The sequence below is a fragment of the Anas acuta genome, chromosome 11, assembly GCF_963932015.1.
Source record: "Anas acuta chromosome 11, bAnaAcu1.1, whole genome shotgun sequence".
In the NCBI taxonomy this organism is placed as follows: domain Eukaryota; kingdom Metazoa; phylum Chordata; class Aves; order Anseriformes; family Anatidae; genus Anas; species Anas acuta.
Window position 1 is genome coordinate 10,313,566 of NC_088989.1, and position 27,836 is coordinate 10,341,401.

At 45.5% G+C, this 27,836-nt stretch overlaps 1 long non-coding RNA gene across 1 annotated transcript in view; it reads right to left on the minus strand.

Moving 5' to 3' along the window:
- The window catches only part of LOC137862321 (uncharacterized), a 60,107-nt gene extending 37,482 nt beyond the window's left edge, over positions 1-22,625 (minus strand). The window contains exon 1 of the long non-coding RNA XR_011100183.1: positions 22,425-22,625. This is a non-coding gene — a long non-coding RNA (uncharacterized lncRNA). The remainder of the gene's footprint in view (positions 1-22,424) is intronic.
- Positions 22,626-27,836: the final 5,211 nt, after the last annotated feature.

Here is a 27,836-nt window from a genome sequence, read left to right on the forward strand (position 1 = left end):
GCTGCAGCTATCCTGCGGGAAGCTGTGCAGGGTAAATGAGATCACGGTGATCTCTGTGCCACTAGCCTGGCACCCTGGGCATCTCCAAAGGAGGCTGCAGTCCGCAGTGTGGGCAGGCACGGATGTGCTGAAGGTATGCAGGTGAGGCACACAAACAAGTACATCTTCCTGCTTCAGCTGTGACCACAAAGACAACATTGATGAGATTTACTTCTTACAGCATGTGCTTCCCTGTCAGGGGTAAACATCTCACTCTTTGGCTCATCATCGACTACCAATTTTTCTAGCCTAAGGATAGATGAAAACCATTTTTGACAGACTGAAGAATGAAGTCTTTAATTTTACGCTCAGAACAGGCAGAAAATTGGAGGCAGCAGCACTGCTGCATTACCCAGGGAGCAGTCTGAGTCCATGACAGACCTTTAAAGGGTTTAATTCCAGCAGGCTGGCAGTGACAAACCTCTTATGCCATGAGCAGTCCCCCTAACCATACAAACAGCAAACTCATCTTCCATAAATGCAAGGGGACTGAAATCCAACTAAAACTTGTGCCCCATGAACAGGTTTAACTCTGAATTTCTACTGGCATGAGGTAGACCTCGTTACAATGCTTACATTCAGACCTAAATGTATTTACCTGTACAATGCTAGGCCATGCCAAGTGGGCTATCTCTATGAATGCATTTGACACCATTCATTCACCAACTCGTCAAGGCAGAGAAGCATAAGATACGCCTCGGCATAGTAGAAATGACTGTCAAAAGTAAAATATGGTTGTTAATACTTCGGCTGAAATTGCTTGCAAAAAAACTGTGGGGGAGGCTTTTGAAGCAGCATTTCCCAGAGCCTTACAAAAGGCTGCAGTAAAGCAGCCAGTGAGCATGCATCATTGCACCACGCTGGGCAGAATTAGCACCTTCCATCATATGTCAGAAACCACTGCAGGAAAAAAGCTGATGGTGATTCATCCTGGCTGAGCTGGTAGGGAACCGCAGCTTCGGAGCACGAGGAATTCATCTGCTCTATGGCTCTGCCCACTGTGAAGTTACACACGGCTGTGGCATACATGTATAGCACAGAACCAATTGCAGAGCTCCCACATGACCCCGAAGTTTTTCAGGTGTATCAACACTGAAAAAATCTCAATTCAAGTGTGAACTTCAGAGCTAGATGAAAGAACGTGTCCCTTTTCAGACCAAGGAAGATCAGTCAACAAACCAGATGAACCGAAACATTAACTGGAACCACTCCAAGGCCAAGAAAAATGATGCCAAGATCAAAAAGAATATCTCCTTTCAGAAATACCTCCTTTCCCCTCCACAGTTAGACACAACCACAGAGCACCCATCAGAGGGGACCAGCACCCCATATCCAAGTTGGGCAAGGACTGTTCCCTCCTTCCTCCAAAACATTTCAAAATCTGCATTCCTGATCGATTGGGAGATCCTTTTGCAGAGACACAGAGCACTCACGCTCCCTGGAACCAGAAACCAAAACAAACTTCCCAGGAAATAAGGACTGCCACAAACTTCCCACATGTTGATCTAAGCCATAACTTTTCCAGCAGCTCTTGCAGCCATAAGCACCAGGCACTATAGAAATACACCTCCCAAGCACACACCTGAAACCTGACGGTGACCAAACTTCACAGCACATCCCCGTGAGAGTGAGTGACATCTGACAGACGTGACTTGTGCCACACCATGGCAAGGCGCAGCGGTGTGCTTGGGGCAGGGGGAAGAGCCCAGTGGGATCAGATGGGAAGCACCCGGCTCCCAGCACAGAACACATCCACAAACCCACACCGGGACCCGTCCTGTACAGATCCCTGCCTGCCCTCAGCTTTTGCTGCTTTCAGCCACCTCTGCTGCGTGTGCAGGTTCGTCTGCCACAGATCTTTGTGCACATCTGTTCCAGGTTTACAATAGCCACCATAAATCTCCCCGTCCTTCCACCTCAGCTTATATAAGCTCCTACCTACCTACCATTTCGGATTATGCATAGCAACGTGATCGAGAAAACAGAAACAAAGAATTTGGGGATGATTTCCCTCCCTCCCCTCTTTGTTTGGTTTTCTGGAACTACTTCATCCCAAACATTTGTAAATAGTGCCTGGAGTTACATTCCAAGTTCCAGCAGTAAACACTAAACTAACTAATATATATAGAAGGATCCCTGCTCTTCCAGTGTATCCAGGCAACCCTGCAATACAAAGTTAAAGCACGGCTATTTGTTCAAAAAGTGTTTTCACAGCTATTTCCTCTTCCCCCCCTTGACTTTTTCCACTAGACACTACTTGTATTTATCATCTGGAGATTCTGTTCCCTTTTTCCTTTTTTAAAGCCTTTGTAAGAGCTCTTTTTACAAACAAAGCACAGACATTTAGCTTATAATGAAGTTTGATTTAGTTTATGAAGAAAGAAAGAAAAAGAGCAAAAGGTGCAGGAAAGCACCTGAATATTACTCCTCTCTAACTTACTGGGGTGGAAGCAAGATCATTTCCAAATGCTGAGGCAACCAGAATGCTATAGGAAGACAAAAACGTTTACACAGAAACTAAAGCGAGCTGCAAAGGTGGTTTGCTGTATCCTACCTAACACTAGTTGAAATTTTCATCATAAAAGAAGTTCCCTCCGAGAACATCCCTTGGAGAACATAGGTTAAGTTGAACTAAATTTTTTTCCAAAGGAAAATGTCAATTTTTATTAAATTCTTCAATTGAGAGAACTTTGGAGTAAAGCCAACATCTCAAGATGAAGTGTTTTTCATTTCAAAATGCCAATTCAAAGTGAAAATGGTTACTTTGATTTATTGGGCAACTTTTAGCTGATAGAAAAAGTTGACATTTTAGGATGTTTCTTATTTGAAGATCTCCTCAAAATATTTTTTCTATTATATGCTTCAAATTTCAACTTTTTGCTTCCTATTCTGATTCAAAGCCTATTTTGCTACTATTAAAGCTTTTTGCTGGAGTAAAAAGTCTATCTGCTCAACATGCCCCGTTCTAAGGGCCACTCTTCATGGCGTGCTCTACAGTACATAGATGAAGATTTTATACACAAATATATATATATATGATTAATACTCAAATACTCATTTTTAAAATATGGAAATATTTTAGCATTTTAAGCCTTCAGGGTGGAGGAGGGAAGAAGGAGAAGTAAGAAAACAATTCTGAAGTCTTAACAACAGATTTTGGCCATAGCATTCCCGTGCCACATTGACAAGGCAGCCTTAGCGTTTTCCAGCTGTGCATCCACTAAATTAACCAGTGGGTGAACACTGAAGTTATGAAACCAACTCCTACTTCCTCTACAGAAGCAAACCCCACTTCCTAAGTGGCAGCTTTGCCTTTGCAGGACCTGCAGACTGGGGGCCGTGTAGTTGAACCAGGAAAACCAGGCTGACATTAGGAAGAGCTGGAAATGAATTTGCCAAATTTATCAAGTACGGAGCAGTTTACACATCTCAAGTGTCCAGAAGGTTGCCTTTTCCAGGCAACTAAGCTTCCAGCAAGGCGTCTTTTTCAGAGTGCTTTGTTCCTCAATTTACCAAAAAGGAAGCAGCGGGTGCAAGGGCAGATGCTGATTTAGTAATGCACACACTCCTGTTGGGCAAGTTTTCCTGAACTTGTTTATGCTGAGAGCGAAGTTTGAGAAGCCGAGGTCGCCAAGGGAATATAGCTTATAGTTCAGCCTCAGGGTTGCCGTGTAATTAGTCTTCAAAGTCCTGGTGGTCAGAGGAAGCTATTTTCACAGTCACAGCATTTTTGTTCACCTCAGTACTAAATGTTGGCTTGTTCTTGAACAGGTGATGATCTCGCATGATTATTTACTGCTCAAGCCCATAGGGTGATTTCAAATAACAAAGGATGCCCACGAGGGATTTCTTCTCATTTTGAAGAATTGTTTCCTTCTACAGTTTCATTAAAGAATATGGTGGAGTCTCCTACATCCGATGGGACCGGTGAAACAAAACCGTTCATCTCTGCTTCACATTTATCAGCTGCCACCTCAACTATTTAGCTCTATGTCTGATGCTACATTACAACTACCAGTGGTAACACAAGGAGAATATCACTGATCTCTTACTCCAGTTTTGAAGTACCCAGGAAATAAAATAGCGGTACAGCTAATGGTGATACAAGACAGACACTGTTTGCAACACATCAGTCTCCAGGGCACTGATTACAGCAGTAGTAAAACACTAATAAACCTGTAGCAAGAACATCTATAATCCTGAGTAGATGTCATTTTCCTATTATTTACTAATAAAGAAATATAACCCAAATAAAGCAAAACAGGTTTCTAACAAATAAGTTTTCAGAAGTCGCTAAAAGATGTCAGTGGCTGTTCAGCCACTGCAACCTATTTCCTATTTCATTGCTCCCATACATCAAGGGAAGCAGTGGTTAAAAGGAACAATGTTCTTGTGGTTATACAACACAGGACAGAGCCAGAAAGTCAACAGCCCTGCTCATGCTTCCGGTGCAACTTCTACATGGCACTCTCTTTGTTTTGATTTCTCTCTTTTTTTTTTTTTTTATCTTTGTTTTTTTTTTTTTTTAAAAAAAAAAACAAAGATAGTCATACCAAGCAAGCTAGCCAAGATGGAAGCAAAACAGTTCAAAAGGTGGTGTTGGTTGTTTTTTTTTTTTTTATTATTATTATTATTATTATTTTATTTTTATTTTTTAAATCCCTTTGCCATCTCAAATGGACAGCATGACAGAAAATCAAAATATTACGTACAACAACAAAGCTCCCAGGCACATCAGGATAGCCGGGAATACTGGTTTTGCTGGTGATGAACTTTTCCCTCTCTAGGATCAGGGTTGAAACGTTAGCTACCTTCCTTCTAATGTAAGGTGGTTGCTCAAGCTTTGGGCGCACACAAACATCACCTTCCTTAAGCTTTGGGTAAACAAACGTCTTGGCAGGAGCGCACATTTCTGGGTTACTTCTGCACATAAATATGACTTCATTTCCTTAAAAGCAAAAAGCAGCTTGATAGGGTTGGAGCCTGGCGGCTGACTTGGCCTTTTGTCCCCTTTTGCCCCAAATAAGCTGGATACAAAACTAACAAAAATAATTCAGACACAGCCAAAATAACAGCCTGGAGGAGCAAACTCTCCCAAAATGAAATGGAGATTCATGACTGAAGGAAGGTGCTAGGATGGGCTGAAGGGCAGGGTGTTCGGATGCTCCTGCAGCCATCTGAACCCAGTGAGTATCACCGTTCTGCACCCTGGGAATTACTCTGCCTCCCCCAGATGGGCGAGGGTAGGGCAGACCCACATCGCAAGCTCCGGGTATTGTTCCTCCTTTCCCTGCAAGCACACGGGCACTTTGAAACCCCAAAGCCTTTCCCAGCTCCACGTACTGCTCTGGAGTTGTACGTCTCCAGCACCCTTTTTCCCCCCAGATGGTTCAGCCTGGTTTCCAAGAACCGGATTAGTCCTCAGATTAGGGCTGGTTCCAAAGCTGGGTGAAATAACAGATAACCTTCAATTATTTGGGGCTATATCTGCTGCAGGAAGCCAACTAGAAATGAAATCCTGAATGCCTAAAAACAGCCTAAATCTAGCAAAAGTGAAAAGATGGGAAAGGTGATCTAGAGTTTTTAGTAGAGGGACTGATGCCTTCCCCACTCTGGTTTTTACTATTTCTATTGGCAAATTCTCCTAGGAGAGTGGCAACTTGGTATAGCAGCAAGTTTTCCCAGTCACGGAAAGACAACCGCTGCTAATGCTGGATGATGCCGAAATCAAAGCCTTCCAGCTCCTGAAAGTCAGGAATAAAATCCACAGACCACTTGTAAATCAAGGAGCCAAGCCCAAGGGGCAGCCTCTTAAAGCAGATAGACCAGTTGGGCAGTGTGACTTGGATACCACCGTGTCAATTTGTGCCATGCGAGGGATCGGTGCTGCGTATTTTAAAGCAACAAACTCTGACTAGATTAGGCTGGCCTTAATCACGAAAATGTTCTCTTTAGAGAATGGCTGTCACCCAAAAGAGACTTAACAGAGCACAGCCATTGTTAGCAGGGGAACAGAGGCCAAATACATTCCTGACTGGCCCCTGAGAAAGGGCTGTAAGGTCTGAAGCGAGTTCTGCGGGGACTCCAAGCAGGACTCCAGCAGGTTGCAGAGCTGCTTTTCCTCCTGACAGGGCTACATAGGATCCTTCCTTCTGACAGGTTGATATTTTGAAGAAAACTTGGAGAAGACACAAGAGAGATGCAAAGAATTGAAACTGCCTAGGCACTGTCTTTGCGCCCTCTGCCAGTGCTCTGACACTAACTTATCTGCTAGGAAAGTGTAACTGCTGTCATCACCAATCCTCATCCACTCCAAGTGCCCCAAATTACAACAAAATTGCGTAGTCCTTCCTTCCTGTCACCAACCAAGCTGCTAGCAGGTGTGTGCTCACCCAGGTTTCCCCGTTTGAAATGACGACACGATTCCCCAACAGCAAACAATTGTTCCCTTTCCACAAAGTCTTCTCTCCAGGATTCCCAGGCGTACATAACACACCCACACTGATGACACGAGCCTTTTCCTTCCTCCTCCATTAAAAACACGTGGCATCCAGGAATGTGAGAGAAACAAGGCAAACACCTTGCCAGCTGCAGAACAGTCTGGACCCAGACATCAGATTCATCCAAGGCACAACTTCCTTGCCTTCATTTAGGCTATGCAAAGAATAGATTTGGCCTGAAGACCAAATTGATCCATCTGGATATAAGCTGAGAGCAGTAAATAGAGCTGGGACAAGTGATCGCAACTACTGGCATTTCTCTCTCTTTGGTTCTTTGCTGTCCAGCAGTCCAGTTCAATTCACTGTACTAAATTAGAAAGTATCAGTTCTTAGTAATAGATTTGCCTAAAATTATCATTTTCCAGCCCTGTGGCAAGCCTGGAAAGTCCAGAAGTATGCAATGAAAATGTAGGATTCCTACATGCAAAGGCATGAAGGAAAGCTTTCACAGCCCAAGGTGCAGACAAGTCACAAAGGGTGGGACAGATGTTTCTATGGCAGTCCCAACGCTTGCCCAAAGCCACCTTCACCCATGGAGAACTGCTCATTCAGGTCGGCCAATGTAGTCATTTGCAGCAGCTTCATGCGGATGTCCCAGGCTGTTATCTATTAGCGTTATGGCCACAGGATATTTAGACAGTGCTGACATGACACGAACTGACCAGAGACAGGTTTCAGATGAACAAGAGGATGTTTCTGAACGCTTTAGCTTCTGTTTCCAAAATATTTTTTGCTCAAGTGGTGAAGCTTTCTGGAAAATGCTGTTTATGCTGGTGTTGTATAAATACATCATGATGCTGCTCACTATCACGAGCAGAGGCCAAGGATTATCCTGTCATTAGGAAGATAAACACACTCTGGTTTATTAATATTGATCAAGTACATATCAAGGTCTTCAAAACTTTTTCAATAATTTAGGACCCTGAGTTCCTGAGAAATCCAACATCTCCTCATGACTAAGTAAGGAAGACAGAAGAGCTATCCATTTCCAGCAGGACTCCACAGCTCTTGCCCTGGGATTCCTTTCTCTGCTTGACATAAACAAGAGCATGCAGAGGACATCTGTCCAACTCGTTCTGCACACACACTGCAGGAGTAAAACATGAGGTTTGAAAACTGGGTTTGTGATTTCTTTCTCAGAGAGCGCCCAGAGGTCCCAAGCCCTTTAGCATTATCACTACTGTACCTGTTAACAGCTGAAGTGGAGCTTGCCTGGCACCTTTTTTTCCCACACAACCCACTGAACCCTTCTTTTTTGACTTCCTGCCGACCACTGGAGAACATTGAAGGCCACGCAGGGGTCTCTGCATGCCTGACGCACCCACGGACGTGTCTGTGCATGTGCCTCTGTGACCAATGCCCTCTAGAGGGGATCTATGTTGCAGCAAGACACTTGCTCCGAAGCCAAGGGTGCCAGAACTAAGTGCTGCTGAGATTGCTCCCACTGCTTGCATTCTCAACTAAAAGCCTACAGAGAAAAGTATTTCATGAAAAATGCTAACGTGGGTTTGGGTTTAAAGAAAAAAAATCTAGGAAATGCCGTATTATGGCAATTATGGGGTCCTTTGGAGGATTTGTCAGTTGGAGTTCACTGCATGATAAGTGAGTTTCCTCCCCAAACACTATGCTGAGCAGTGGGGAATGCAGAAAGGATGAAGGAGAAGTTAGTCCTCACTTGAGGAGGCCTTCAGAATAAATGGCTGGTTAAAGAGAGCCCAGGTCCTTTCCTACCAGCAGAACATCTTTAAAGAAGCTGGTCCACCATTCAGGATGTGTCTGCATTTGGGGAAACGTGCATCAGCTGGCCAGATGAGATGGGAAAATACTGAGTGGACTTTGGTGAACTCATTTCACCTGTCAGTGGGACCCTCTTAGACAGGTCAGAGCGGGCAGCTGGAAAAAGAGGGATTAGTGCTTTTAGGGTCACTATCTTTCTGTGTGAATCCAATGCATGCACACATCACATCCTCGTCCAGGTACTTCCAAGCACTGTTTAGAGAGGGAGCCTTGACCTGACCTGGCCTTCCTGACAATCTCCAAGCAGGGAACTTTCTCTCCAAACACAACCTTGATCTAACCTTTCTAGGTATGACTTTGATCTATAGGCCCTGACACGGCACAGCTTTCGTCAGGGAGCTGTCATTGGGAAGAAGGACCCAAAGGAATGAATATATTTATATCCCGAACACTTTGCAAATCTGTTACATACAGTACAGTCTATTCTCTTTCATTGCATATGTATAAATAGTCTCCTCCTCATCCAGGGGTCAGTTGAGCTTGTACCTTGCTGCCTGCTCCAAACTCAGCAGCATTCCCAGTGAGTCTGCTTATACCTACTACTACCCTAGGTACAAAAGTTTCTGCTGTCACACGTGCTTTAAATTTAACAGATCTGCCAAGAAGCCTCAGACTCCTTTAAAACTTTTTTTTTTTTTTTTTTAAAAAGAGTTTTTTTTTTAAAAAAAGAGTTTTTTTTTTTAAAAAAAAAAAAAAAAAGGAAGCATATGTTTGTCTAAAAATCCCACCTGGAAAACCTCATCTGCCAGATACTGTGACAGCATCCAGAGCTGTGTCTGCCACAGAAACCCCAGCGAGAGGGACAGCAGTCGGAGCACTGACTGGCTCCCATTCCCATTTTGGCCAATAACTGTGTGGGAAAGAGCACGTTATAGGATGTGGGAAAGCAGAATCCAACCCTGGGCTTCCCAGCTTTGGGTCAGGGCTTGTTTCCAGCTTTGCAGTGCCTGTGTGTATACTTAGCTACATCCCGTTGCAAACCCAGCTCTTCCAGCACCAACCAAGAGAAAACACTGAAGTATCTTCCCTGACCTCCTAATCTGTTATATTTATGGCAGCCACCACAGGATCCTTTTTGTTCAGCGCACACTTTACTGACTTCTAAAGCCCAGTACCTCTATTCAGGTAGAGCCTACAGTCCTGCAAGCTGAGAGGAGTGGGAAGCCCAACAGTCTCAGAAGACCCTGCTTTTATCAGGTAAGGTAAAAGGCCTCCCGGCAGGGGGACATCCCGCTTACTCCAGCCTTCTGCTGTACCAACGAGCTGGTCAATGAGGGTGATGCTATATCAGAAATGGAGGAGCCTGCATTGGCTCCTACAATATCCTCCCTGTAAACCCTCTGCAATATTTGCCAGCTCCCCAAAGCTTTGTGCAGACTGGCTTTAAATGCCTCAAACATCAAAGATCCTTGAGTTTAGACAGATCAAGCAAACAACCAGGAAACACTTTGCTAAAAGGCAGCTTATGTATTGCTTTTGCCTTTTTTTGTTGTTGTTGTTGTTTAATCATCTTGCTTCTCTTATTCAAATTGTTTACCCCTCAACGTGTTTTTAGGCTTGCTTTCTCCTCCTCAGAGGGGGAAACTAGACAACTAGACATTGCAATGAGTATTGGACCTTAGCTTAGCCTTTGGGAAACTTAGGAAAAAAAAAAAAAGTTGTACAATTATCAGTAGAACTTCTAATGCTTTATTTTAGTCATTCCTAAAAAAAAAAAAAAAAAAAAAGTGCATGGTATGATCTTTCCAAACCTCTGGCCAGGTCCGCTGGCCAGATCTATTTATACATGATCCCAAAATCCTGAAATCATAATAGTTCCAGGAAAAGAGAAAATAGATTGAAAGAAATGTGCTCTAAGGGATCTTAGGTTGGTAAGCCCAAATCTATTTCTGCTCAATATCCAAAGCCAGTTTGAACTCCCTGGCCACAGTCTGTTTATTAGACGACTTGTTTACGTAATCCATGTAACTTCTAAAAATAGCGAAGAACTATATTTTTGTTACATTAGAATTTGAGTTTTTCTTACAGACTTGGATGCTGAGAAGAGAAGCCACTAGGGGAAAAGGCAGGAAAAACCTAAGAACATTTCCTTCAGCCAGCTTCTAAAACACCCTGTGCATTTCCTCTCTGCAGGAGTTGGAGAACAGCTTTGGAAACCGCTTGTTTCTCCCACACTTCCATCTTACGGCTGGTTTCAGAGACAAGTATTCACAGCTGCATGAACCAAGCGACAGGCTGCCATTTGCCATTTACTCTTTTCTTGATCTATAGGAATTTGGGGTGCTTACATCTGGCTCCCTTTGTCCTTTCAGTCCCGTGCCCATCACCAGCCTGCTGGCTTTGTGCTGGTCTGCCCACATCTCACCCGTGGGACTTCTCCCCAGATACAAAGCTGGCAGCCACATCCCTTCTGCCTGCTCTTGCTGATGGGTCCTGAAGGCTGTGTGGTTAAGGTCAGGTCATCCTGCTCTCTCCAGATACCTGTCAGCTATGTGGACAGCTCGGACTCTCCAGCACTCTGATCCCTTGGCAGCAGAATTGCTTCTCTTTTCCACTCCTCTACTTGCTGGATACAAAAGACTACTTGTAATTATTTTTGCTGTAAATCTAAGCATGTGTGAAATGTTTTGTTCTGCTTAGACCCCCTGCTTAGTACGATAGCTTCTCATCTGCATAATTTTCCCTATTTTTCACCTAAAACACCTCCAGGACCCTGCAAGCATACGTGTGAGAGAAGAAAGGAATCTGCCCTGAGATCTGCAGGCACAGCATTTACCGGGTGGGACGCGAACAATCGCCAGACAACACTAGAGACCTTTATTTGCCTTCGGGAGAAATGCCTTCCTAGTGCCAACAGAAGGGCACATAGTTGATCTGAGTTTGCCAGGTCAAGTTTTAGCACAGGCTGCTGCCATTTGCCTCTTCCTCCTCCGTTCAGCGTGTCTTCCCTTCCTGGCAGGCGGCAGCCCTAGGAGAGGAAAGTTACCGTGCCCAGGAAGGGCTTGGCACCGCACGAATGTACATTGACAGTGTGTTTTCTTCCCTGGCTGCTGGCCACGCACAAATCCCTTACTGAGTCACTCCCAGTGAGAAAACCAACACCGGCGTTCTGCTCAGTTGAAATGCTAAGCCTGAGAGAGCAAGCATAAAAGGAGCTGCCCATCAAAAGGGGCTGGGGATGAGCCGATGTCTGGAAGCATCTGAGACGAGGGGAGGGAATTCCTATAAACGCAGCATAATGGTGATAAGGGGGAAGAAAAAAAAAGTAAAGAATGCTGGAAAAGTACCACTTGGCAGAGCCGATGATGCACGCTTCCACCAAGGACCTACAGAAGAGAGTCAAGCCTCAAAGGCCAGATTCTTACTCTTTACTTTTCCCCCCATTTCTCCTCTATTGCCATAGCATTTCTCTCAGACATCGGGGCTGGTTTTGCCCCTCTCTGTACGAACGTGGCAGATGCCATCTCGGCAGAAACCAGGGACCGGCAGAACAATAAAAGCAGGATTCGCTACAGCTCGAGGTGGAAAGCCAGACCAGCCAGCTGGGAGTTATAACAGACCAATATCCTCTGCAGATCGGGCACAGATGTGGACATGCAACCACGGGCCAGTGTGTTACACAAACACAGCATGTGGACAAACCGTGCCTTGAATGCTTACAGCCCGAACAGGCAACAGAGGCAGGGGAAGAACAGGGCGAGCAAAAGATCTCTAGCTAAGCTAAGAAAAGGCTCTAGTCTTCTCAAGAGGGTGAGATTGGAAAATGGAAGTTAACACAGATCTCTCAATTGCCAGAAAAGTCATATTCACAGAACCAAACTTCTTCCAAGAGGCAGGTTTTGCATTTTGCATATCCAGAAATGGAGAGGAAGCCAGGAATCCCATTTTCACATCCTACTCCAACATCACACAAGTCTACTTTTCTGAATATCACCAACATTTGACCAGCATTGGATGTGTCAGCACTGGCACAGTAACATTCTTCTAAGAGGATGGACAGAGGGATTGATGCTATGTAGGCTTCAAAACACACACTAGCAAAAAGCACAAGGAGCCACTGCCCAAGGAACCATTGAGGCCTCCATCAACCAGTTGCTTGATAAGAAGGTAATTGTGGAGGTGCTTGGAACCGTGGCTGTGCAGGAACTTGACAGAGCCTGGACACATTCTGCTTTCCTTTCAGATGCTCTAAATCAAGAGGTATCTTCTTAAGTCTTAAAATACACTTGTGAAATTTTGGATTTGAACAAGTGTAGTCATTGAAAATCACTGCATTAGAAGCAGAGGAAAAAACACTAACCTATTCCGTCCCAAAAAGGCAGATAAACCAACCTATTTCCATAACTGCAGTGCTGCGTGCTGTACACAAAACAAGATACAATCCATACACTGCCTTGTGTAGTAGACTGAGATGTCTATACGATTAAGCATGACTTGGTGTTACAGATACTCCAGTCCACATGGCTCTGAGTGATTCCAGGAAGCAATAATCAGTGTAATAAATATGAAAGCAGACACTGAATGACTTCAAACACCCAGGGATACTACAGAAGGCTACATCTTTATCATGTGGCAGCTACCACAGGATGGGATGTACGAATAAAACTGAGTGAAGAGGGGGATTGCACAAACTAAAGGCATAAACTCAACAGAGCTCAGTATCTCCAGGATCAGCTCTCACGCTGGGCATTGGTGACATGACCACAGTATCACTAGCAGCTGTCCCCAAAGCAGCCAGCCTCAGCCTGTCTGCTGACACTATTTCATGATAAGACCATCTTCCCTTGAGCAAGTTCATGTTTAAATGCATCTGCACAGCCCAAGCGTGCTGCCCAGCTCACGCAGGCTCTAACAAACAGTTCAATAGTGGTACCCGCAGAATTTCACAGAAACAGCCTGGTTTCTGTGATTGCCCTGGGACAAAGCCTTTAGTTTTTCCAAAATCTGGCTTCAGACCCAGGACAGATCTCCCTAGATATGTGCATGTCTGTACATACCTACATTTGTGCACACACATACATGTGCACAGACACTGTACTCAGCACTGGTCCCGTTGAGTCAGCACAGAAACACCGCTCGAGTCAGGCTGGTGCTTTTGCAAAGCCCCAGCCACAGGCTGCAGGACATCTGTAGCTGTGATGAATCAGCACAGATAAGATTATTTTTTCTTCTCACCACCTGAGGATCTAACACAAACAACCTCAAAGAAAGCACTTAAAAACAAACTGCGAAGACAAGTTGCAGCTCCTGGGAAAGAAAGCACATGCCCGTTAAAGACCTAGCAGTCACCTCCTCGCACTAACAGCAGTGCCAGGTGCTGCTGTGATATCACTACCCTTGAACTTATCTGTGCGTGAGTCATCTCAGAGGCTGCTGAAGCTGACAGGTTGCTTAAAAATCACCATCCACAGATTACATTCAAAGGGAACTTTAAAATATCTTCTAATTATTTTTACTTCCACTCCACCGAACATTGTTAATCACGAGCTGTTTCCAAAACACATTGCATTGTAGCAGTGCTATCCTCCGCGGGAGATGCACCAATTGGGTTGGACACCTTCCAGCGCAAACCGTCAGATGACCAAGCTGTTCTTGTTCTTGGAACAAGGTGCTCCTTATGTGCAAGGAATTTATATTTCCTCCTTACTTAGGCAAAAGCCAAAAGGGAGTGCATGGCCGTGGAGAAACTGAGCTGCCTGTCTTGGTTTAACATTCTGATGTCCATTCCCACAAGTGATACGTAAGACACTCTTCCTTGTTTGCTCCTTGTTTCATTTCCCATCGTGTTATTTCTTCAGGCTGCACACGAAGACTTGACCTGGCCTATCCTCTGCCCAGGTGGGCAAGATGACATACAGCACTCAGACCTTTCCTGGGGGTGCAGTAGGAGCACATCAGAAGTAATTTTGCAGCTAACCTGTCCAGCAGCCGTTCAGAATCTGATGAAAATGGGTCCAAGGTACTATGCGAGCCTTAGACCTGCATTCTGCAGGAGCGGTGGTCAGTTTTCCCTCCACAGCCATGCATATTTTCCTGATCAAAGTAGGTGCAGAGATCCACAACTTTCCAAAACAATTCACATCTTGATCCTGAAGATCGTGAACTGTTCCAGTCTGGAGTGTTTGTTCAGTCTTACAACTATTTTTATTGATTTAAAGAGTGTTTTCACACTGCCTCTCCTCCTAGGCATGTTTAAACAAGCAGCGGAGCACGGTGCCAGGACTGAACAGAAACATGTTCTATAGACAAGTAAACAAAATACCCAATGGCTTTAGCTACCCACACCATGAAGGATTTTAAGCAAGTCGCTTCAAATTATGCTTCGGTCTTTGGACACAAAACAGAGTTGGTTTAGAGTTCGTTGGCTGTGGTTTTTCTGTTTCTTTTTTTTTTTTTTTAAAAGCCATTGGCTGGCCCAGACTCCCCAAAGAAGTGGTCTATTCATTCTGTTCCAACTTAAAGACTAAAACTTGACTAGATTTCAGCGAGAATTGCATAGCATGTAATGTGGTTACAATTTCGCCTGAAAACATACACAGCCATCCCTACCATGCATGGCTTGCGTGCCCATGTAGCTGCCAGCTAGGCTAGGCAGCCTTTTAAACAAGGCAGCCTAAATACACTGGTTTAGATGGACCCTAATTCACCTTCCTGCTGGTCAGAGAGCCGTGTCGCAGCAGCAGAAGCAGGAATTGCAGCTCTGGTGATGGCTATGGGTCCGGTCACGCTGTAGACAGGTTAAACATAGAAAAGGGTAAGAAAAAAAGGAGCAGCTTTTGCCAAGAGCCAAGGTTTGCCTTCTCCATAAATCTGTTGGCGGTGGCACGAGCGGAGCCAGCCCTCAGGAAGCGGCCGCCCTGTGGCAGGCCGTGCAGCTGGCTCCTGCAGCCACCCGTCCCCGGGTCCCTGCAGCGGGGAATTTCCTGTCAGGCCACAGCACGGGCAGGAGGGAGGAGAGCACTCCTCACAGGGCTCCAGCACGGATCTCGGCTTGGTCAGCAAGAGCTGAAAATAACAGCTGGCAGCTCGGCTCTGGAGGTTCAGCATTGTCTCCCTGCTGGGCCCGTTCCTTCACGGGCCCCCTCCCCAAGCCCCGTGTTAACACGAGGGGCTCTGCGGTATCAGTCTGTAAGCTGGTCCTGGAAGACTGGCACATCTTGACATGGGATCAGCTGCTTCCCATCACTGGCAGTTTTCCTTGGTTTTCTTCAACCTTATAACGACCACTTCTGAAATTTTCTTAAAAACACAATTCTGTCTTGAAATGATGGTTGGGGCCTGCTGCCTTCTGTGCCAACAGTCAGAGCACAAAGTAAACATGGGCCACAGTGCAAGGAACACAACCGTAGCTTTCTCAGTGAGGGAATGTGAGCTGCCTCAGGCAGCTCAGCTTTCCTAACCCAATTCAAGCTGATGGGAAATTGAAATTCTAGAAAAAAGGGAAAGCTGATGGTTGCCTTCCCTGCCCAGTAGCCCCACCATTGACCCATCTCTGCCCCACCAGCACCATGATCACAGGCTCCCCAGGGCTGAAGGTCTCAGCTGCTGCTGAAGCCACTCTGGAGCAGCGATTACAGCTGCAGCTCCGTGGTGGAGCTTACTGGCAGGGAAGGAGCTGAGATTACAGCAACCTGTAACGAGTTCTCCAGCACAACTGCTGGCAACACCACCAAGGTCTTTGTGGACACCTCCCAGCTGCTTCTGTCTAAGTTGTTGCTAGCAGGCACTGCCTGCATTTTGTGCTAAAAGAAAAACACCGATAGGACCTTCCCCTCCCTTTCTGTTCTCTTCTGTGCCTCCTTCCTCCTGCAGGAATATTTACTGTTTTGACATGAACTCACATCAAGAGCCAGGAGGCATCTGACAGCATTTTGTCAGTGACACAGAGCACATCTTTCTCATCTGGTCCCTATTTTGTGAAATGACTCTCTGCTTGAAACAGACCACGAGTGCAGCATTTCCAGCCTAAGCGCCACATTAGATGGGAACATTAGGATCTTCTGCTGCGTAAGGTTTTGGCATCTCCTTACTTCTATGGTTAGGAACGATTGACATCATAAAATACTGCTTAGAGCTGAGGTTCAAGATGTTATTTATGCTGAGGAAGAGAAGTGCGCAGTGTGGGAAGTTTCCAACACAAATAATTCTGACCATTTGGAGCTATGGCCACAGCGTTCCCTGTTTGCAGTTTGGGTTTGTGCAGATTTGGTTACATGACAGCATGGCTATCAAAACCCACTGCGCTAAGCACTTCTGGCCAGCGGTGATTTTGGGAAGACTCACGTTAAATGCACTGAATTCAGAGCCCTAGAACAAGCTTGCACGTGCTGCTGGAACTAACACCAAGCAGGTAACACTTCTGTAACGATGCTGTGCTACATTTGAGGAGCTAAGCAATCAAAGTAGGAAGGAGATAAAGGGAAAAAATGAGAAGTCACTGAAGGACAGCATTTCATGAGCTTCCCCAGCACCACCCCCATTTTCCCCAGTTTGTTTGGAATTTTTCAAGCATCACCAAAACATATTAAAATTATTTTTAAAAGGTATTACTATTTCTAATAGGTTGTTGGTTTTGGCCATAAAGAAACTATTTGCTTCCTTCCTAAGGTGTTTGCACTTCATCACTGCACTGACACTTTCCAGATGAACTGACTTTTTATTGTGGGGCTGTTCTAGGGCAGACAGTATTTTGTTAAATAATGGTGTTGCACACAGAGGTTTGTTACTGTAAGGTTGCTTATAAGTACCTGGCTTTAAAAAACACAGATGGGTTATATTTTTGAAGGGAGGTAAAATAATATTAGAGCTTGGAAGCACAAAATGAACCATATTAAGTGTGGTTTGAATATGAGCACCAGGTATTTACTTTTAGGGCCCAAGCTCTTTCAGAGTGACATTTTTTTTTCCCCCATATATTGGCTGGAATAAAAGTAGTATTTGGACCATAGCTAGTCTTCAGCATGTCTCTAAATGAAAGTGATACACTGGCAGGAAATGCCGGATTTTAGGTCTTTTGTAAATAATCACACGTAGATCCCTCCTCCTTTGTCTACTAACACTTGCCTCAATCTGCCTAAATATACAAAACTTACTCAGGTTTAATGGTATTACCCACAATAGTAGCGTTGCATGGTATTTAAGTTTCCAATCTTGTAAAGACTTCTACTGAAAATCAGTACAGGTGCCAAAATAGCTGGTTTGGGTCCAGTGAAACAAAAAAACAGGTAATACAGTCCAGTAATACAATTCAAAAGGTTGTTTTTAATCATCTTTTATAAAATTGATTAACAAGTTTTTAAAAATAAATAAATAAATAAAAGAAGCCAAGCATAGCTGACTCTGAAAGTTACCTTTTCAGGTTATTTAACCATATTGAAAACTTGCTGGATTTTTCAGGGGGATGACAGAAAAACGAAGCTTTGTTCTTTCATCTGAATTTTGACCAATTCATCACTGAATTTCAGAAGTGTCAGATGTTTCTGCATTTTGGCAGTATTTTGTTCTGAGAACACTGAAGCAGAACACTGACATATTTTCAAAGTAGTCGCTCTGTTCAGCAGAAACAATTTGTAAACAACAATCTAAAAGTTGGTGTTTCAGACCCAGAAAGTGGAAAAGAGCTGAATGGAGACTTTCCAATTCCCAGCAGACTGCTCCCCCATCCAGATACACAAGCTCAGCAGTTGTATGTATGAATATCTATGCATTACATCTTTACAAGTTTGAAGCCTAAAGATTGTGCAACCAAGCTATATTTGAGACCACTTTGTAGATTATTATTGACAACCAGACACCTCACGGTACTGACGACATTCCCAGGTAATCCACTGGTACTGCATTCGTGATACCATTTGAGATTTCAGTGACAAAAATATCATCTTGATGAAAGACAAAGCAGCGTGGTTTCTCCTCCAGTTTCATGCAAATAAAGGCAGAAAAACATTTTTCACATCCACCATTTGAAATCATCTTTTCTCACTGAAAATGGTGCCATCGTGTACACAACACTGGGAGGTTTTCGCCATGCATTGTTTTTTCCTCTTGCAGTGATGTTAATGACCAAAAGCACAGCTTTCTAACCTCACAACTTTGCAGTTCTCTATGGTAGAAACCCCTGGACTAAAGGTCAAACGCACCACATGCACCATCTGCTACATACAGTTAATTAAACAGTTTAAATTCATTTAATTAGTGGCACATACTGAATTATCCAATTTACTCACAGGTCCTGGTAATTCCATGTGCAAGTTAAGCATGTGATTGTATTAAACCCAACACCACACCACCCTCTGCAAAGGAGGAAGCATTACACCAAGCTTATAAGGACTTGATGTGAACAGATGATTGGGGAGCCTACTGGAAGCCTCTCTCATCTTCACCACCACCCAAGAAGCTGCGCTGAACATGCTCACCTGTTTTATACCCATAATCAAACATTACCACTCCACAAAACAAGAGAAGGTGCTGCCCACCCATGCCTTGGGACCTTAGAATTATATTTACTGTGTTTCAGGTATTTTCCTTATCCTAATCCCAAAAAGTAGACACAGTGCACATTGGCCAAGCTGCCTGTCTACCTCTTGTAGTCCAGCAGACAGGACACTCCCAAGGGACACAAGAATAGCAACACAGCAGTCTTCTTTCTACAGAAATAACTTATGGAAAAGGAAGCGACAAACCTTCTGCCCTGCCAGCCCACCTGAACTTTAGCCTTCAAGGCTTCCCTCAGCCCTGGCCGTTCTGCTGAGGCTGCCAATAAGGGCAACAATTTGCTCAGTTGTGATGGGAGGATCTGCAGGGCTGACATATAACCCCACAGAAGCTGGACCATGCCCAACATCTCTATTTCCACAGGCCATTAGGCAGCTGTCAGAGCACTGACCTATAGTTTCTCCCATCCCACCCCATGCAGATTCCAAGTTAGTGAGAAAATGTGGAAGGCGCTGGGTGCCCGCAGCCTCTGGGCTGCTTGAACAAGGAACCGTCTGCCCCACAGTGCCACCTGCTCCATGACCAAAAGGATTTTACAGTCCAACCCGTCGTGTTTCCAGTGAGCTACAGCCTCAAGGGCAGGCGGGCTGCTCTCCTGTTTTATACCATGAGAAAGGAGCTAGTTGGTCAGGAAAGATGTCACAGATCTGGCAGCCACCACCTGTGACCGTGGCAGCAGTCTCCCCTACCACCGGTATGTCTATGTGGATTTCTATCCCTCATGTATCAACCTGCCCTGACAAATGCTTTCAGGCTGAGTGGTACCTTCATTTTAATGTTGGTATTCATCAATGAGAAGTAAAAATCTGCAGCCATTTGGCAGAGATAAAATGCCTTTTGGATCACAGGTCTCAGCAGCAACATTTTCCCCAGCAAAATTCAAGTAGGCACTGCAGGCTTGAAGCTACAGCATTTTAAGTAACAAGCTCTCTTCATCTCTCACAGACTTCTTTTTTCATTTATTTACAGCCAGCCTTCTCTCCTCTTCCCATTCCTACATCTTTTCTTCATCCCCTCCTTCCATTCCTGCCCTTTGTTGTACATACGATACGTTAAAGGGGCTCACAATATCATCCATCACACAGGTACAGTAAGACCTGCTCTCAGAGCTCACCTTAAAACTGGAATTTACAAATTCAAATTCACCTCAAAACCTCTGCTTTAAGCCAGTACTGATCCTGCCCTGTTCCCTTTACAGGTCTGCTAAAGTATCCCCAATGCAGATGGGCATGGCAGGGGCTGGGACAGAGCTTCTCATCCAGCTCAGAGATGAAGCCCGTTATGTTTTTTTCATTTAAGCCATGTAAAATGCAATGTGTGGAGTTACACAGGAGAGACCCTGTAAACAAGCAGAGGGCCAGTTGCTTTATACAGCATGGAAAGTTTCTGTTTCTTGGAACAGGCAGGTCAGCTTGGAAGGAAGTCAACCCTCAAGGTCTTTCTCCCTCTTTGGGGCTCATCTGAACCACCGGCTAACCCTGAGTGCGCTGCCCAGGAGTTAGGAAAGCCAAACAAACAAACAGATCAGTGTAAGGCACGGCCTCAGCTGCGGCAACGTTTCCATTTCTTGTCTGGCCAGGCGCTCAGAGGTGGGGTCACATCACCAGACCACTGCTATTTCCTCAGCTGAGAGGGTCAGCAGGCTGGAGATGGCTGCTAATGAGATGCACAGGTGGGACTGGCGAGCAGCAGCTGTCCCCGGGTTAACATACGCCTCTGTGCCCCTCCTGAGAAACTTGTGAAAGCAAGGGGAGAAAACATGAGAACCGCTCCAGAATTAGAGCAGGTGGCCCTAAGCCAGCTCCCTAGCACTGGGTACCCAGAGAGCAGGAGGGGAGGCTCAGATGTGGCTTTCAGACTGGTCCAGAAGAGTTCATTGGCACCTCCGCTCCCCTCCCCTGCCTGCCTCCTGCACCAGCAGAGCCTCTTGCTGCTTCCTTTCCCCTCCTACGCCCAGCACCGCTCTGACTTTCCTCCCCGCTCAGCTCCCCTTGCTGCATTCAGCTCCAAGCTGTCGCTCAAAGGGATGACACTTCTGAAAAGCGTCCAGATGCTTCAGCTATTTCTATTCTGCCTGGCATAAGGTGAATATCCAAGTCAGCTGGCTGTGCTCTGTCAGGTCTTCTACAGCCAGAGCCCTGCCCCTCCAAAACACCCCCCCCCCCTAATTTTGGAAACACCAGTCCTGACTTCGGTGCTCCTGACGAGAAGCAGAAAAGCGCACGCTGCTAATCCCAGCTGCAGGAGAGGATCCAGAGCAAGGAAGATGCCTGAATAGGAAAAAAAACACTAGCTCCTGCTCGCTTACAAACATTTTATGGAGTTGTTATGGGAGGAAGAGAGAAGTCTCTTGCCAAACGCATTGTCTTGGCATAATTATTCGTCCTCCCCCCGCCAAGCCAGCCTCCCTCTGAATCGGGCCATAAGGAAGGAACGGAGCCAGACAGGACTTCTACACATCTTGGCTCAGTGCTGCGAGTGTAAGCTGTCAGGCAGTGCTGTAGCAGCAGCAATGTGTTACTGAATTGTATAGGAATATTAATAAGCTGGAGATGAACACTAACATCTGTCACAGAGTCTTTCAGAGCCACAAAAAGAATAAGAAAGGTCTAACAAGAAAAAAATAAAAGCCTAATCTGCTGTTCTGGGCAATACCTCCTTGATCCAGAGGGAACAAAGCTACCCCAAGCCAAAACCTTCAGCATCACAGCACTCATTTGAAGTGACTGGTAAAGCTGAGATTTGCACAATTGGTTTAACTCTGCTCCCACTGAGATCAGGGGTGAGATATAGACAGATTTCAGTAGGAACAGATCTAAATCAGAGAGGAGCACTTCTGAAATACTCACCTTCAAATCCTGAGCCCAGAAGCAAACAGAAAACCACCCCCAAAAATGAGCTCATCCATGCCATAGGATTAGCTCTACCTTTGCCCTGCTTTATCAGGGCTTCTCTGACTGTCCTTAGAGCTTTGCAGGCTCTGTGCACTCCCAGGCAGTTTGCTGCAGGATTGCACTGCCCTGAAATCCCAACAAAATCTCTTCTCCAGCAACAAAAACCTATTTCTTCTCACCCGGTCTGCCACAAACACAAAATGGTTTGCTCCCTCTCTTTTGCAGGAGGATTTTAGTAGGAAGATTTCATGGGGGTTGGTTGTGGTGTTGTTGTTGTTGTTGTTTGTTTTTTTTTCTTTCTGGAAAGAAAATATCTGAAGGCTAGAAGGGCTGAGATCAGTTATCACTACAACAATGAAATGCAGCAAAACTACAGTCCTACATTAATGACGCCCAGAAAACAACAAAACACAAAACGTGATGAATTCAAACCCAAACTTCAGACCACAACACCTTTAAGGCTCAAAGAGAGTGAAGTTGCTGTGGGCTGCAACAGTCAGAGACAACTTTTAGAGGCCTCACCATGACTATCAAGTCTCCCAGTTTCTAGGCAACTCGACTTACACTCACTAGTGATACACAGCCAGCTTCCAGGCTCTGCTCTGGCTCTGAGACATCTTTCCCTTATAAGATACAACTTATATTTGCAGCTTTTCTACTAAAATAAATAAATAAAACAAAACAAATTCTCATTATCACTCACCCCACACAACACAGCTACCTTGCATTGTTTAGTGATGCATCTACCTTCGAGCCAAACCTACAAACGGAGATTTCAAAGCTTTGATCAGAAAACCTAATGCTTCTCTGGGCAGGGCCTTTTAGAGCTGCACCTCATCAGGTTGACGAGGCTGCCAAGGTGTTCGTCTCCTGGGCTGATCAGGTGTGCTCTGACCTTTCCCCAGAGGTGCAGAGGGATGGCAGAGGTGGATGTCAGCAAACCTCTTCATCCCCAGCTAGCCGTTCTGTGGAGCCTCATGGTTTAAAGTTACAGCTGAAACAAAAAGAGCTTGGACATTATTTCCAGTTCAGTTTTGTATCTTCTGGTGAAAAAGCACTGTGTAATTCAAATCCTAGAAACCCTGGCTTTAACTCTGAATCAGCTGTGGACCTGAATTCATACCCAAATCCTGGTTCTTTGGCTTTTCCTAATTAGTGTTATCACCTGTCTGTTACTGGCATGTCAAGTAGGAGATGTCTGCTACTGAAAGTCCCTCCTGGTTTGTAGTTTCATCAAGGTAGTCAAGAGAGGCTGCCTGTTTTAACCAGGGAAAAAATCAGGAGGAGACTCAGAGCCGACGGTCTGAGTGCAGTGCTGGGAATGAAGTATTGCTACACTCTTCTCTGTGTTCTGCCGAGGCATCATTTTGGTGTCACTGAGAAAATCAGTTCATGTCTCTGCACCTTTTCCTCTTGAAGATCATCTTCTTCCCATCGAAAATAAAGCCATTGCACTCAGTTATCCATCCCTGCAGGGGGTGGAGGAGGAATGATGTTTGCACGGTGCTTTGAAAACGTGTGTTTTTAAGAATTATCTTCTGGCACCAAAGGCAGAAGCTGTAAGTCATTCAACACCCTCCAAGTAGGAAATTAGATTCTCCTGACGTTCCTGGGAATGTTCTCTCTGGCTTGAAGCTGTTAGGTATCATCGTAAGTGTGTCTTGTAGCCAGTATTGTTTTGTGGCCAATACTATTGCTATAGCTCTATAAATCTGCAGACACTCTGCAGCAGGAGTGTGGTGCCAAAAAAATGCAGAGCTCCCCACTCTGTTTCCAGCCTGGGAACACACATTGGAGCGATTCAGCTGGACAGATGTGGCATGCTGAACACCTGACAAAGCCACTCAGGAACTGCAGAGGGACTTCTGCATGTCTCCGAACCCAAATGATTTTTTTTCTGCACAAGTGTTAAAACAAAAGAGTGAAAACTAAGCAGGAGACAACGCAGATTAGCATTCCTAGGACCTACACCCAGCAGAGGTGTAGCTGGCAGTCACAGGGGGTGTCTGCATGTTCTCAGTCTTTCTTTCCTCCCCTGCCAAGACCAGCTACCAGTCTTACTTTCCTTCCTTGCATGAAGAGGGTAGCAGCGTGCTGGAAGACTGCCTACTGCAGGAAAAGCGGTGCCTTTGCAGACAGAAATGAGAGAATGAGGAGCATCAATCCAAGCTGATGGGGCCAAAGCGACTTTACGGTGCAGCAGGAGCCACCTTCCCACCTTTGCAACAACTACAGCAGAGAGCTGGGAACCCCAGGGATGCTCTTTCTTGGCAGGCACCCAGGTGCTCAGCTGGCTGCTCTGTTCCCTTGGTGTGAATGAGAGAAGCTCTGGCTTCAGATGCTCTCCTGACTCTTTTCAAACTCCCCCAGTCTGACGAGAAGGGAGGTGCCTTAAGGGGACTCAGATTTATTCAGTGCAATTCGAACTGCTCAGGAAGGCGGCTCTGGTAGGGCAAGAGGCAGCATTACCATGACAGGGGTACCTATAAGAGCTCTGCAGTAATAATTAGCATGATGCTAAAAAACATCATGTGGAGCCATCCTCCTCCAGGCCTGGTGGCAGTTGCCCACCGGATGATGGATGGGGTGAAGAGGACGGAGAGTTTGTAGAGCCGTACTGACATCAAGTCCCCGTGCCATGTGCTGTAGCCATGGGATTTTGCCCTTCGGCTGCCTCTTAAATGACTTGCTCAGCTGGAGTGGGCTACTGTCTGGCCTTGCAGCTCACAGCACAGGAGGGAATCTGAAGAAAACGCCTGTCCCGCTGCTGAGAGGGGGACTGTGGGTTGTTATTATTTATATTGTGGTGCTGCCTAATGTGTGCTGGGTGCTTTCCAAAGGCAGAAAGAACCACGGGCCCTGCCCTGGAGTGCCGTGTATAATTGAAAGAGCAGTCAGTGCATTATCCCAGCTGCGGGCTCTACGAACAAGCCATTCCTTCCATTCAGAGAATTGTTTGAGGCTGAAGGGAGTGCCGGGGATCATGCAGACCACCCCAACTATTGCCATAGACTGGGATTTATTTAATCTTCCCAGAGCGATGGCTGGAAGCTTAAAAGTGATTCCACAGTGTCCCCTGATAGTTTGTTCCAATTGCTGTAACTCTTCTTGGAATTATAAAGTTTTTTCCTAATATTTATACTAAATGTTCCCTGCTGCAGCCTCAAGCCATAACAGCATTTTCTGTCATTTTGCTAATGAGGATATTTGATGTGTGCTCTCCCTCAGAACATCCCTTAATGGAGCTGAGCACAGCCAGCCTGTCTCCTCCACGGGTCGAAGCAGCCCAGGGCTCCCAGCATTTCCTCACAGGCCACGGCACATCCGTGGGTCAGTGCGCAGCTCTGGCCGCTCTGCCTGTCTTCATCTCAGCTCCTCGGATGAACAGTAAAGACAGGAGTAATGAACAGCAAGCACAGGAGTAATGAACAGCACACACAGGAGTTTCTTTCTCTGCCTTCCTTAATACGTACCGAATGGCCAGCGCTCCCAACGCCCCCGGCACTCGGGCCCTCTGAGCTCTTTGCAAACCACCGTTTGTGAAACTCCGCAACCATCGACACAGTGTGGGGCTCTTCTTCGGTTGTAATTGAAGTCTTTTGTTACAGAAGCAGAGAGATTAAGTGGGGTTTCGTAAGGTGTTTCAGCAAGATGGTGGCAGAACTACGGCTGCAATCCAGAAGTGCTGTGCGTGGACCTCTCGGCAACACTCCCTCTGTTCTGTGTGCACACATTCATATACGTATAGCCTAAGAAAATACTGATGTGATGTCCTGCTTGCATATTCCTAGCAAATAAAATTCTTAGACAAAGCCAAACAATCTCTGAAGCAGATCCATGTGGTTATTCGTGAATTGGGGAAAGCTATTTTCTTTTAATTTCAACTTTTCTCTTGTAGATAACTGGCAAAAGCATATATGTTGTGGTCTCAGCTGTGAAAAGCAGATTAATTATTTATTGCCAGTCTTCCTGGGAAAAGCCTCTCAAAACCCTTTGCTAATCTATGGTGTCCCAGCTGAAGCCCCCAGCAAAGGAATTCAATTTCTGGGAGCATTGTGTAGCTGTGCAAGGGCTTTTATTAGTGTCTGGGCACCCAGAATCCTAATCCTCTCTGAAAACGTTGCTCACCATAAGCAAGCAACTGGTTAAAGTGTGCAGCAGGGGCCCAGGTCCTCTCTTCTGGATAAAGCTGTGTAATTGTGCTTTTATCAAGAGGAGTCAGGAACGGCAAAGACTATAGGAATGAAACCGTGACTGCACTTCCTGGTGATTTATCTTGAAAAAGATAAATCTATGAAGAAAGAAATCGAGAGAAATAGGAGAAAAAGAAAAAAAAAATTCAAAAAGGAAGAGAGAACCCAGGACACAAGATCATTCCAGAAGGATGTTTTGCAGAGTTTGCCATGAGCTTTTGGGTGGCCTTCCTTAATCGTGACTCAGAGAGTGCACGAATCTTCCTGGCTCTAGGAGGACACAATTATGTTGCATAATGTTATTCTCTCTGAATTTGTTCTCTCAAATGCATGCATGGGCTTCATCCATGTCCATATACCCTTGTTTCATTGTTTAGCACACATACAAAAAAGTACTTGCTTTTTCCATTTTAGCTGTCTTCTCTTGAGGTCCTGAATCACACCTTAAGCAAGCTGGTAGACACTGGAGCCAGAACAATCAGTGTTTTTAATTGCCCATTAGGCCTAAGTATTTCAGAAGAGCAGTCACACAATAATCAAGATCTAAAGGATATTCCTTCTATTTATTTCTACGGCCTGTCTTGAAATTCCCCATACATCTAGGGCTTGAGGAGTAGCCTGATGGTTAGAGAAGCACAATTAGTATCAAAAAGCCTGATACTTCTCAGCTTAGTATCACTGTCCCTATGTAAACATTTTGTGTTGCATTTGGCAGAGCTCCTGAGATGAATCCCATTCTGTTCTCGCCACTCTCCAGGTACAGAAGCAGGTTAACACATCACAAGTTTTCTGGGAGCCTTTGCCAGCCACTGCATACACTGGCATTTGCAAATCTACGCTTTGAGATGGAGCAACATTTCATGCAGAAAACTGGGCAGCACGTAATCCCAAATAACGGGGCTCACCTAAAAGACACAGGGAGCCTTTAGAGAAGGAGCAGCAAGCTGCCTCGTGACCAGCCACGTGATGACCATGAGCATCCTGATGCCACTGATCAGAGGACAAACGGAGGAGGCAGATATGGGTTGCTGCCCTGGGAGCCTTGCAGGGACTACCCGTGCCGCAGTGTGACAGGACTCGCCACATGCCAAGGCAAACCTGCAGCCAGCAGAGCCAACACCAGCAAGCCAATGCAGTTTGGAAGAGGAAAGGATGCCAGGGTCTGGGTATCCCAGTACCAAGCCTTTGCAGCTGCCTCCCTGTCATTTGCTCTGGGTTAAAGCTGGCAGCTGCAAAAACATTCCGCGAACTTGCTGTTCTTGCAGGGTTTTGTCACTCAGGTCCAGCATTTGGCTGGACTCTGAGGAAATTGCAGACTCTCTGTTTCCAGCACAGGGACTGAAATGAAAAGCCACAGCTAGAACAGCTGCTTCCTTCAGCCTCCCTGACCCCACGGGTGGAGACCAAAGTGAGTTGCTTCCCCTGGGATCCTCACCAGCTCAGAGGGCAGCCCTCACACACGCTATTAATTCTTAATAGAGAGGAGGACCTCTGAAGAGACCTCAGGTAAAGCTGGTGGAAATCCAGAAAATCAAAAAAAGTGAGGTTTCAGCAACTATTTTTTGGTCTGCACAAAAATGAAATCGCAAAATGTGTAAATCCTCCCTGGAAAATGAGTTTATCCTTTAACAAGAAGAGACCCTATCCCAGGTAAGTGCCTTTGTGGCTGGGCACAGAAACCCAAGATGCTGGAGCTCTTGTGAATTCAGCTATAGCGTTATTCTTCCAGCTCTTTACGAGGAAGATGTCCCAGTGGTTCAAGGCAGGGAATGCCCATCCCACCGTGGTGTCTGGAGCTCTTTGCTTCTCTCCTCCCCTCCAATGTGCGACCGAGCAGAGATGGAAACTAGGCCTTGAGGTCTTCAGGTGGGAACATATTTAGAAAGAGTGGGGGGTATCTTGGGTACTTTCAGATAATGAGG